This window comes from Elephas maximus, chromosome 12 (genome assembly GCF_024166365.1).
Source record: "Elephas maximus indicus isolate mEleMax1 chromosome 12, mEleMax1 primary haplotype, whole genome shotgun sequence".
Classification (NCBI taxonomy): domain Eukaryota; kingdom Metazoa; phylum Chordata; class Mammalia; order Proboscidea; family Elephantidae; genus Elephas; species Elephas maximus.
In genome coordinates, this window is record NC_064830.1 from 106,221,462 (window position 1) to 106,234,036 (window position 12,575).

At 40.9% G+C, this 12,575-nt stretch overlaps 1 protein-coding gene across 4 annotated transcripts in view; it reads right to left on the reverse strand.

The window, feature by feature from the left end:
* Nucleotides 1-12,575, reverse strand: part of AUTS2 (activator of transcription and developmental regulator AUTS2) — a 1,314,883-nt gene that overhangs the window by 791,857 nt on the left and 510,451 nt on the right. The window lies entirely within an intron of this gene.

Sequence of the window (12,575 nt, forward strand, 5' to 3'; positions counted from 1 at the left end):
AGTCAGGTACTAAAAGTCCAGCTGTATCTATAAATATTTTTAAAACATACGCAGCAAGTAAAACCTCCCCTCTTTCCTCCAGGGAGACATGTGATCTTAGCCTGACTCCTGCTTTGAATTAGAAATGCTCCCCCCGCAACACAGGATGATTTTAAAAAACTTTTTAAGACGAATTTCCTTCTAGGAGATTACAGTAAATCATGCATATACCATAAAATTTAATTTGGAAGTTCCAAGTACTAACAAATCAACATTTTAGGCACACAGTCAACACAGGATTGAGCAGCCATTTCCAGAGTTACATTCTTAGTCATTCTTGGGGTTAACAAAATTATTTTAGAAATGAAAGAACCGTAATGTTAATAATGCTTCCCCCTCCCATACACAACAAACTTGCAACATAAAACCTAACAAACCAAAAAATTTACACACATACACAACTGAAAGAAAGCCCATCGACTCCTTCTTTCTTTTCTAAATGTTAACATTAATATCAACTGGCACCAACTCCATTTTCATTTCTTCACATTTACCATTCCATTAGCAAAACTTTGGTTTCCATTCACTAAAAGTGACTTTCTAAGTTATTCGATCACCTACAAGTCTTACAAACTTTAAGAAGCTAATTTTGTTTCTAGTTAAAGTAAGTTAAACAAAATACCCTCTACCACCGAGTCTAAAAGAGAAATTGAAACGCCTCAACTTTTTAACCAAAAACCCCTCTCAAAAAATATTTTTACTTGAGCCATCTTAGCTGGTTGAGTAGAAAGAGACAAAACACCATTTTGTTGTGAATTTCTAATCCCATTCCAAAAAAAAAAAAAAAACACATTCCTCATATTTCAAGATTTTTCATTTATAATAATGTCCCCAAGACACCAAATTTCTTCCATTATTGCATGAAGTCTCAGAGCAATGCAAAATAAAGGTGACTCTCCACCCTACCCCCACGCCCTCCTCCTCATGGATTAGGCTCTGAGAGAAAATCACACATAGATAAATTCACTATCATTTTTTACTTGACACAAATGCCTTGGATATCTGAATTGCCTGCTTTATGTTCAAAACTCCTCCTCACTCAATTATCTTTCAACCCAACGAATTCCAAAGCCTTGCTGAGGCTCTCATGGTATTTACCACCTCTCTTCAACACCCTCGAATGTTCTTTTGAATATGGCAGGCATGCATAAAGACCCAATAAACACTTTGTCTTACAAGGGCTCTACAGCTGGGGGGGGTTAAAAAATCCTACTGCATATTCTGTAGTCAAAAATGTTCCCTATCCTGCACCCGGCCCTCTTGCCACATAGAAGGCAATGATCTCCTCACTTACACAAGACCATCACTGACCTCAGAAAACCAAAACCAAACCCACTGCCAACGAGTCCATTCCGACTCATAGCGACCCTACAATCAGAAGTGGAGCTCAATTCCCATCTGGATGTTAAACAATAAAAAAAACAAACGAACAAAAAAACTCATTGCTGTCAAGTCAATTCTGACTCAGCAACCCTACAGAGCACAGTAGAACCGCCCCATAGGGTTTCCAAGGAGCAGCTGGTGGATTTGAACAGCCAACTTTTAGCAGCCATAGCTCTCAACTACTGTGCCACCTGGGCATGTTGGTAATGACATGTTGGTAATGCTTAACAACCAGCTCTCTGGGAAAAAAAATATGTATATATGTACATATAAAAAAAAATTTATTTAAAATTTTACTGATATTAAAGGATGTGTGGCAAACAATTTACAAAGAATACAATATTCTTTACTGTAACTTCCAAAAAGCCAATTGATTCCACAGAATGTTTCCATGGAAATATGTGGCGTTCTCAAATCCATAACCAACCTATGGTTGCATCTGAAGAATGAGCGTAGTCCCGAAGTGAAACTTGGTTGTTATTTCTGGACCCGTAAGATGAAAGTGAAGCAAGTAAAACATGTCAGAACTTCATTCAATGTTGAACTGGATAATAGTTTTAAACTACAGGAAGAGTGTTTCCTCATTTTTTTGTACTATCCAAAATATAACAGCAATAACACAATTTTAAATTTAATCGGTATGAATAGCATTATCTTAGTTACTCAGTGCTGCTGTAAGACAAATATCACAAGTGGGTGTCTTCAAAGCACAGAAATCTATTTCTCATAGTTTTGGAGGCTAGAAGTCCAAATCAGAGTCCGCTCTGTATTGACTCTTTGCTTGTCGGTACCTTGCATGTTCCTTGATTCCTCTGCATTCCTTGGCTGGTAGACAAGCCTCACATGGCATCCATTTTCCCTGTGTGTGTATCTCTGTATCTATTCTGGCCTTTTTATAACCCAAAAGTGATTACATTTAGGATCCATCCAATAATGGTATGATCTCATTAACAAAAGAAAAAGTGCTACTTTCAAGCAGGATGACATCCACAGGTACACAGTTCGGGGAACACAGCTCAATCCGTAAGAAACATTTTCTCCATCACTTTTTTAAGTCTGGACAATCAACAAAACAAAAGATCACATCTCGATTTATATCATATACTAACTTCCAGGGTATAAATACTCCCATCCTGGCTGATTTCAATCTACCAAAGCGATGTCCCTGGATACAGAGTTGGAACAGGCGCTCAGTAGCACACCGTTATATAGTACTTCCACCACAGAGATGCAAGAGACGTAAACAGCCTCAAGAGCACAGATAAACATAGCAAAATAATAAGGAAGTGGTGAGTTTTAAGTTTATTATAATTAAGTAAATGGTATTAACCACAGTTAAGTTTATATAACGTAATTTTTAATAAAGGCTGTTTATAACCACCAGCTCATAAAATTACTGAAAATTTAACAACTGGCTCCCAAAAGTTGCTAACAAGCCAGTTCCAAGTAGATCCTTCTGTTACAAAAGTGAGGTTCCCTGTTCCATGACCACTGGTGAATGGTACTGATGTTCTTCCCATTGGTGAGTATGGGGGCAGAGGCTACGTGGCCCACAAGGCCATTCAGGACTGGGGTGTCCTCCTCAGTCCTCACGAAACTAAAGAAACATTGGCAAACAGAAGGTTTCTCCAGGAAAGGCAGCCCTGGTTCTGTTGTTCCACATTTGCTACCAACTGAGGTAGAAGTCTTGGTGTTAACAGGTATTTTATTTTTTAACAGATATATCTGAAAGCTCTCTTAGTTCTTAATCATACAATGGACAGTACACACTGGGAGAAAAGACCAGAGTTTACACAAAACTGGCATACAAGTTACATATCCCTAACAAAGTAAAAATCTGAAAGTCCAAATTCTTCTCAATATAAAACAGAATGCTTCTCTTTGCTCCCTTTCTCCCCCACTCACTTTCTCCCTCCTCTCTGCTCAGTCTCTCTCTTGGCAGTGTGTGTGGTGGGGGGGTAATGGTGAACTGATAGTGGGGAAGATACAATCACTCTATCTCGTCCATTCTTCCACGTGGTAGGTAGAGCATGGTAAGCACAAAATAGGAAGAACGTATTGCCTTGAGGAACAAACTTCATTAGTGTTAAACAGAAGAAAGGCTAACCAGAGTACCACCAAAGCAAGCAAGCGCTCACTGACCACCTACCAGATGAGTGCAGGCCACAGGGAAGGCAGTAGTAAGTGAGCCATGACCCCTGACCACTTGCTCAAGTACGAAACATCAAAGAATAAAACCCTGGCCAAACCATGGTCAATGCCAGTATTAAATCTTCCAGAATTACGATGCTGAAAACTACATACTTTAGGAATATAGTATTCAGAAGGTTGGCAAATATATTCCAGACATCCGAGTGTCTAGAGTGTAATTTAGCAGAGAGACCTGCACAGGCAGCAGTAAAGCAGGAAGAGGGCACTACGCAGCCATCCAGAGGAGTTAAAAGAATCTAGGTCACACAGTGCAGCCTGATCAATGCCACTCTTGGTGAAGTCTCAGCATTCATGTGTGTGTCACAGAGAAAAACAAAGGCACAGAGCTGGTCAACGTATATCACCAATCTATTACCAATCCACCAATCTGGTTTCTGATTGTCATCTGGGGGGCTTTCACTATGAAACCAGGATCAGTAAATAAAAACTATCTGGACGTGTCTCAGTTGTTATCAATTCGCTTTAGCTCAACAAACAAAATTCCTCCTACGTACAGAGCATGTGTTAGGCTTTGTGAGATTACAAAGGTGAATGGGACTGAGTCTCTGACCAATCATGATGACAGTTATGGACACACACGTGGAATATACACAATTCAGCATTTCAACCATATAAATGGGGCAGGGCTTTGCCAACTGGTAGGAAAAAGAGCACAACACATTTTTCCTGAACTTATATTTAATGCACTCTCAGAGCTGGAAGTGCCCAGAAAGACCATCTCATCCCATCACAAGTCAAAGTTCATATTCCTTCTCAACAGCCCTGCAAGGTCAGCACCAGGTGTCTATAATATTCCCAGTGACTGACACCCTCCACAGGAAGCCTGCCCCTCTTTTGGACAGCTCAAATTGGTAGGAAGTCCATCCTCATATGTTGGATCTACCTGTATCTTCCAACCACTGCTCTTACCGTCTGTCCTCTGGGAGTCCCTAGAATAAGGCCCATCCCTCTTCTAAATGACAGCCCTTTCAATAACTGAAGACAGTTACCATATACCCTTCCAGGCTAAATATCTCCAGTTCTCTCAACCATTCTTAATAGGACATGATTCTGAGTCCCTTCAACCATCTGGATAACTCTCACTGCAAGTACTGTAATTCGAAAGCTGCCCTAGCGTTGTTCAAACAGACTGGTACTGAACTATGTTTTCCCTATCTGTATCTGTACTGGCAAGATGCATTTCTAGCTCTAGACACAGCATCTGCCATCTTTCAATGTTTTCATCTGCTAGACTGGAAGTACTCTTCTAACCCGAGACCTTTTGGGACCTTGTTCCTGTCGCCCACAGCGTAAGGGAGGGGCCTTCACACTGAGGAGCCTAATGCAGAAGGAGCATCAGGTTATCCACACATCTGACTCACAGCCAACCCTGACTTCATCCAAGTCACAAACAGAAATACTGACAAAAGTGAACCAAGCAACACGAAGAACGTAATCAATGGCACTGAATTATACATGTAGAAATGGTCGAATTGGTATAGGTTTTGCTGCATGTATTTTCACCACAATTAAAAAAAAAACAAAGTAATCCAGGGCACGGCTTTGTGGCGTGCAACCACAGAACATCCTTCACGTTCCCATAACCATTCCACCTGCTGTAATTTTGCCCAACTTCACTATTAACTTCAGACTTCTCCATATTGTCTACGAAGATTTTGTGAAAGGCTCGTAAAATTACTTCCAGACATTCAGACACACATTATCTACAACATTCTTCAAAAGCAGGGGCTGGCAAACTAAGGCCCCTGGGGCCAAATCGGCCCCTGCCTGTTCCTGTGAAAAAGTGTTATAGAACACAATGATGATCACCTATTTACGTACTGTCTGTGGCTGCTTTCCTGCTACATGGGCAGATCTGAGCAGCGGCAATACAAACCGCATGGCGCACTAAAGCCCAAAATATTTACTATCTAATGCTTACAGGAAAAGTGTGCCAACCCTTGTTCTAAAGGAAACAGTATAGTCTGGCATGACATTTTAAGTGAACCCACACGGCTGCTTTTACTAAGCCCTCAGAAGGCATTCGTTAGTAATCTCTTCTAGAATCTTTGCAAGGTTGACTTCAAGCTTACTGGCCTATGGTTTCTAAAATTTACTTTTTTCTCCCTTATGAAAACCAGAACTATTCAGGGCCTTTTCTTTATTTGTATGTCGAGGAGACTGAATGTCTGCAATGAATTCTTTGGCATATATTATTTCCATCAGTAGTTCACGTTTTCACAGAATATATGCAGTTCACATATTCACAGAATACACCCAATATTGAGCGACTTTAGCTACAAGGCATGCAGATCAGCAAAGAAATGGGAGTAAACTGGAAGGAAACAATCAGGGCTAGCGAGGTCAACCCTGTAGTGGGACAGTCCTCGTAAAGAGTCTAAAATGCACAGTCCAACTGAGTGGGTTGAACTCCAGGGTGATTCTGACACACTCTCTTAAGGACCCATCCAGTATTGCTGTACGGGCATGAGTATGGGCAACAGCAAGCTCTGAGCTGCACTGACACTTATTGTCAGTGGGAAAGCAATCCTTTGATTTACAGGGGAGGGGAACTGTTCTGGATGAAGCTAGCCCTGGGCAGATGCTAAAGGCAAATTATAGGTCCATTCCCTTGGGAGAGAGGCTGGCAAGGGTTAAGGCACCCCAAGACATCCAAGGTAGAAGCTGAACTTCCTTATAACCACATATACCTGAGAAAGATCCGGAGGAAAGCTGAGAGACATTCTCACAGTACAAGGGATGCTGAGTTTAAAACAAAAGATTAATCCCAAATAATCCCTCCTAGTCCCTACGAGGGCTGGCTGTGACTTGGGGACTGGTTAAGCTAGAACTTCCAGGACAGTATACATGCCAAGATTTTTATCTCCTCTGACTTAGAACTGGCCACAGCCTCTCAGCTCCAGCAGCAAGAAATCTTGTTTTTACCTCAATGTTGTACACACACAGTACCATTTCCTACATACATCATGACAAGGAAAGGGTTGGAAAGAATTAGATGAAGGTAAACCTACAGATCACAGAACTCCAGCATCAGGAGCTGGAAGGTCGGGCCAGGTAGGGGTGACACAGTGGAGAAGAGATTTTAGAGTCATTGAGATAACCTGAGTGAATGGGAAATAAACTGCAAGGACAAAAGCTTGGATAGGGTTTTCAAAGAGGAGGACAGAGAGGCTCTCCAAGTGAAAGATTCCAAATAAACAGAGGTGGGTGGAACTGAGCAAGTTATTCATACCTGGGCGGTATCAACTAAGGGCCCAACGGCATTAAGGAGGAATATAACAAATACTAGGGCACTCACAGAAAATTGAGTCCCACCTAGATAAAAAGACTCCCAAGAAGAAAAGACGCAGCAGTATATATAATGAAAAGACATGGGAATTTTTCCAGATACCAAAGAGTTTCTAAGTTGCTGGGCAGAAATGCCACAACAGTTTTTGTAACTACTGCCAGTGACTTCTTTCCAGGAAAGCAACAACATGCAATAGTTGGCTAAACCATAATCATTCTCCACATTTTGGAGGTACACGTAATATATTCAGTTGACAAACAACTCTGCCAAGTAGCTCTCCTACATGTTGATCATGTCAACAAAATTAATTTGACATTTACAGCTATTTTGAGGATAAAATGTAGTTGCTTAAATTATTCTGCGGAAGCAACATGAGACAGAATTATTCAGTTGACAAAATCTAATTAGGTGTAAATTATTTCAGGTCATATGAATTATAAAACCTTTCACAGATAAGTATTTTAATTCAAAGTGGCTCAAAGTGCTATAGAATATTAATAGGCCCACAGCCTCTTGCAATACTTTCAGATTTCTGCCTCCAATAGTGCCATCTATTTCCCAAATATCGCCCTAGATGGAGGTTCTCATTCTGCCTTCTTGGGCCTTGAGTTGTATAAGGTCAGAGGAAAGAAGGTTTACACAAGTTAATTCATTCATTTATTTTTTTATTCAGATATAATTCACATACCATAGTAAATCATTTATTTTGACAAATAACAATATCTTCAACTTGACAGATGAAGAAACTGAGGCTTAAAGAGGTCAAGCAGCCCTCCAAATCACATATAACTCAGCCACAGGAAAGCTGGAATTTAAACCCAGGTACAGATAAATGCAGAACCAATGAAATCTTCAAAATTCACTGCTGACCTACGCTTGAGAACCGACATAACAAGACCCCTGCAGTCAATCTCAGACATCAGATACAGCTATTCAGAGGGAAAGAACCTACACAAACATCAGAAACCTCTTTTCCACCAAGGATTATTCATGAAATTAAAGAGGAAAGGATACCAGCCAACCTACAGCCGTGCAAAGGAAGGGGAGGTGAAGAGATCACCAAAGATGATACAAAAGAAAAGTGGGGAGAAAGAAAAAGAAAAAAACAGAGAAGTTCATATAGACTAGATAGCTAATCTTCGTCTCTTACATCTGCTTCACCAGAGGAACTGGAATCTTTAATGAAAATACTGAATTAAAACCATGACCCTGAAATCACTTGTCATTAGGGGAACAGCCATATATCAACTTGCTCTTCTTTGAGATGGCAGTAATGATGTTTGTCTAACCCTCCCTCACAGAGATAAAGTGGATAATAAACACAATCTTTGGGGACAAAGGTAGGTAGAAAATCCAAAGTATGTTTCATCAAGCAAATAGTGGCACTATAGAGAGGCTCATTACAGAATAGTGTCCCATCAGAGGTCAACTGTCATAGGAAAAAAAACATCATTAATGGCAATCGTATGAATCCTCGGATAAATCAGGCTGTGTCTATGAAAGACAGGATCTTCTCTACTGTTCATTAAAATCTTTTCCATTTGAATTAATGCCATTACCTCTCTGATGGCAGAGCATTGCTTTCAGCTTCTGGACTGTGTAATATTGAAGCCTGCCTATCAGGGAATGGGGGAGGGAACACCCACTCTGCCATAACGTGGCACGTGCGATTCTGCTCGAGGACAACAGCTGTGAATGGCCTGAACATCAAGTTCAAGTGCATAAACAGGCACACTGTACCAGCTGAAGCCAAGGGCAGGCACAAGTCGCCCCAACAAAAGAGAAGTAACTCAGGCCTCACACGAGCCTGCTGAGCATTCTCTCAGCCACACTCTGATTTTTATCCTAGAAAAACAATAACGCCATGATCATCTATAACAAGAAAGGAGGAGCTGGCAGGGGTCAGGGAGGGAAGGTAAGACAGAAAGCAAGAGAAGTCAAAGTAAAGAAGGGGAGAAGAAAGCAAGCAGAGAAAACCATTTGTAACCATAAAATCATGTCCTCGCTTTTGTCAGTGTTCTCTCCCAATTCTGTAAGAGTTAAAGGCCGCCAAGTAATAGGGCCTGCAGAGTTTCCCCCTGGGTCACAGCCAAGGCCAGTAACCCTGCTATTAGAGATCTGCCAAGCTTTGTCAATGCAATCTGCTGAATGCCTTGAGTGACAAGCGATCAATACGCTCCACTCTCATGGGTCATCACAGGTGACACAGGCCTAAGTAATAAAACAGCCCTGGCTGCCTTCTCTAACTTAAATGCTTCCCCAGCCACAATATTTCTTTTTTGTCTAAACGCCTCTAGCTAAATTTCTCATAGATCGAACTATCTGATGGGGATAGAGATTCTGAGGAATTGCAATGTGTCTGAATTGATGCTAGCCAGTGAAAGCTCAGTAGACTGGAGAAATAAGTTCAAATAAATCGAAAATGACTAGCTACAGAGTTGTAATCTGCCAGCATCAGACCCTGTAGCAACAACCCAATATGAAAAAAAGCATGCTGACAACCAGCCACCACCAAGTCACCTGCTGAAATGAGAACCCTTTTTTCCCCCCACTACTGCGTTGGTGATAGGCACTTTCTCTGTGACATGGCTTGGGGTAGAGGGGAGGCAGGAAGTCCTCGCATGGTAGGAGCAGTCAGTACTATATGCCATGAATAACTATGGCTATTCCCTAGAAATGAGGAAGGGCCCACAAAGGTGGGTTTGAGGGGAAGACACGAGGGTGCTGTCTTCTGAGACAACAGACCAGCATCTCCTTCCTCCTAGTTAGCTGGACTGCCTGGAAGCCTCCTTCCCTCCCTTCCTCCCTACCTCCTTCTGTCTGAGCCTACAGAGAAGCAGCCACTGAGAAACAGGAGGGCCAGGAAATGAACGACTCGTTTGTATGAATATCCTGGGGGAGATGCTATCAGGATTCCCAAATAGAATTAGGTTCCTCAAGCAGTAGTTTCTGAGCGGAAAATAGAAAGCTCTAGTGGACTGACCATTTAACCAAAACAGAGAATTTATCAGAGACGATTAGCTAACCAAAAGGTTGGAAGTTTGAGTCCACCTAGAGCGTCTCTGAAGAAAAGCCTGGCAACTACTTCTGAAAGAATTAGCCAATGAAAACCCTACGGAGCACAGGTTTACGCGGACACACAGTTGAGGTTGACTATATGGCAACTCATGGTGATTAGGTCTAGAAGAGACCCAGGAAGGTCTTGCAGTCCTTCTATCTGACTCTTTATCTGTTCAAATTTACACAACCACATATACCCTCAACATTTATCCAATATTCCGAGAATAGTACCAGGTTGGCTATACAGGCACCCCAAATCTCCTCATCCTTTCCTCTTTAGGCACACATGGCTACAGGGAGGCATAGGACGCCAGAGGACACAAAGCCTTACTACAATTACTGCCAGAAACCAGAGCTTCCAAGATCACATGACCTTTTAGAAATAAGAGGTTTGTACTTACCCTGCACGAAGTAATGGAATAAAAATGGAGAGGCTTACAATTTATATTCTCGGTCATACTGACCTCCCCTCATTTAATTTTTAATTGTATTTAAATTATTCTTTATTCTGTCTTTTTTACTGCCTATAATAATTACAAAAATGATCTACATTCCAGAAGCCATACCAAATGTTTTCCTATTAGAGAAGAGTCCCCAATGATGCTTAGAAAGCTGGTGGCTGAACCAGCATATTTAATATTTTATACCTTGACATTCATGCATTAGAATTTGAAAAAACAGTAAAATAAAGGCACTAATAAGCTTTTCTGGATTACTTAAAAAAAAAAAAAAGGTCTTTAATGGAAGTTGACAAAAGACCCTCCAAGAAGAAAAACCAGTTGTGATTTTGATTCAAGATTATCGTTCCCCGCTGACAGAACGCATTTGTTACATAGAAAGCAGTTAATCTACAATAGGCCGTGCTACCTTCAGACCTCACAGCACCACGCAACGACGAGGCCCGCTGTAGGACAGGACTACCGGGAGAGGTATTTATTGGTAACATTTAAGCACTGGCAATTAGAATTAATTGCAAAGCAAGAATCGGACCTAACTGATCCCACATTACACAGCCAGAAATTAACAGTGAAGTCTTCAAAGACCAAGTGATCAATAAATGGCTGTGTGAACCTATCTGTGAGGGTCTCTAGAACCTTGCTTGGCACATCCTGGGACTCAGTCAATCTCATGGACAGTGATTCTAGAGGAAGGGCTCCTTGCTCCTGTGCTCAGGCACCCACAAGAAGTACAGACATGGCAAAAGCTGTGCTCTGTCCACTTAGAGTCAGAGCAAGCTTTGCTATTTATATGACTTCTTGAGCCCCCTTACCAAGGCTAACTTCGCCTCCTCAACCTCCACAAAGGGCACGAGTCTTGCCAATCCCCATCATCACTGGGAGGCTTTGGAAGGCCCTGGGATTAGCTGACTACATACTTAAAAGGGCAAAGTGGCTTTATCTAGTCCTCTAGTGCTTTAGAAAAATATGTGGAAGCATTAAGATGCAAGTGACAGTCAAATATCTTAGTGGTGAAAAGAAATCTCTAGTTCAGAATGACTGCATCAATCCTTCGGATTACTACTACTTACGGAAAGGTCTCAGACTGAGAAGTGCACCTCTGCAAAAAGTGCAGATGCCCTAGGCAAAACGAGCGATCCCTCGGATTTCATTCTGACACGTGTGAGCCTTTCTCCGTGGTGAGTTAAGAACTTCTGCTTTGGTAAGACAGACAGAGAACTGACAGAAAGCTGAAGTGGCTCCACTGAGTCAGCAAGTTGATATGGCTGCCTTTCTCCTGCTAGGCCTCAATCATTATTAAACATGGTCAGCAGCACTCTGAAGACACGGGATAACATCCCAACAAGTCACTGCCACTAGGGCTGTAACAGCTGCCTGGCATTCATGAAAAATCATTTATGATTATAAAAAGTAACATACTTTTTGTAGAAAATGAATCTACTTATACTCTGCAAATCTAGATAATCACTGCAGACTTCTGCATCCATTTCCTCTTAGTTTTTTTTTATTCTTCTTACTCTCTTTTTCCATATAAAATTCTCATATTATAAATACATGCTTTTTAAAAAATTGGTACATTGTAAATATTTTCCCATGTAGTCAATATACTTTGAAAGTATCATTAAACCTCCACATAACATCCCATAATATAAAAGTAACATAAATTAACCATGCACTGGCAAGGTACAGGGCACTTCAATTATTAAAAGTTTATCTTCACCTCTGATTTCCACCTCAGAGTGACATCATGGAGGAAGAATGAAGGAATTTAAAAATGTTAACATTTTTAAGAATCTTGACAAAGTTTATAAAAAGGCTTTTCAGCAGTGTTTATAATTCTTACTGTATTCTTCCCAGCAGTGAGCAGTCTCATTTCTACAAATCCTCATTAATTTCAAGAGTGGAAAATTGTACCTCGCTGTTACTTTTATTTGCATTTCTTTAACTATTATGTGTACTATATTCTTAGATATTTAATTCCTATCCTCATTCCAATCCAGACTTTACTGACTAGCAGTAAACTGAGTCAGAAGCTGAATGTCACCAGCCTTCTGAGGAATTATTGTTTTGATAATGACTCTCTTTTGGTTAAAAGGAAGCAATCAGAAATGCATCATAAGTTAACACTCCCAAAT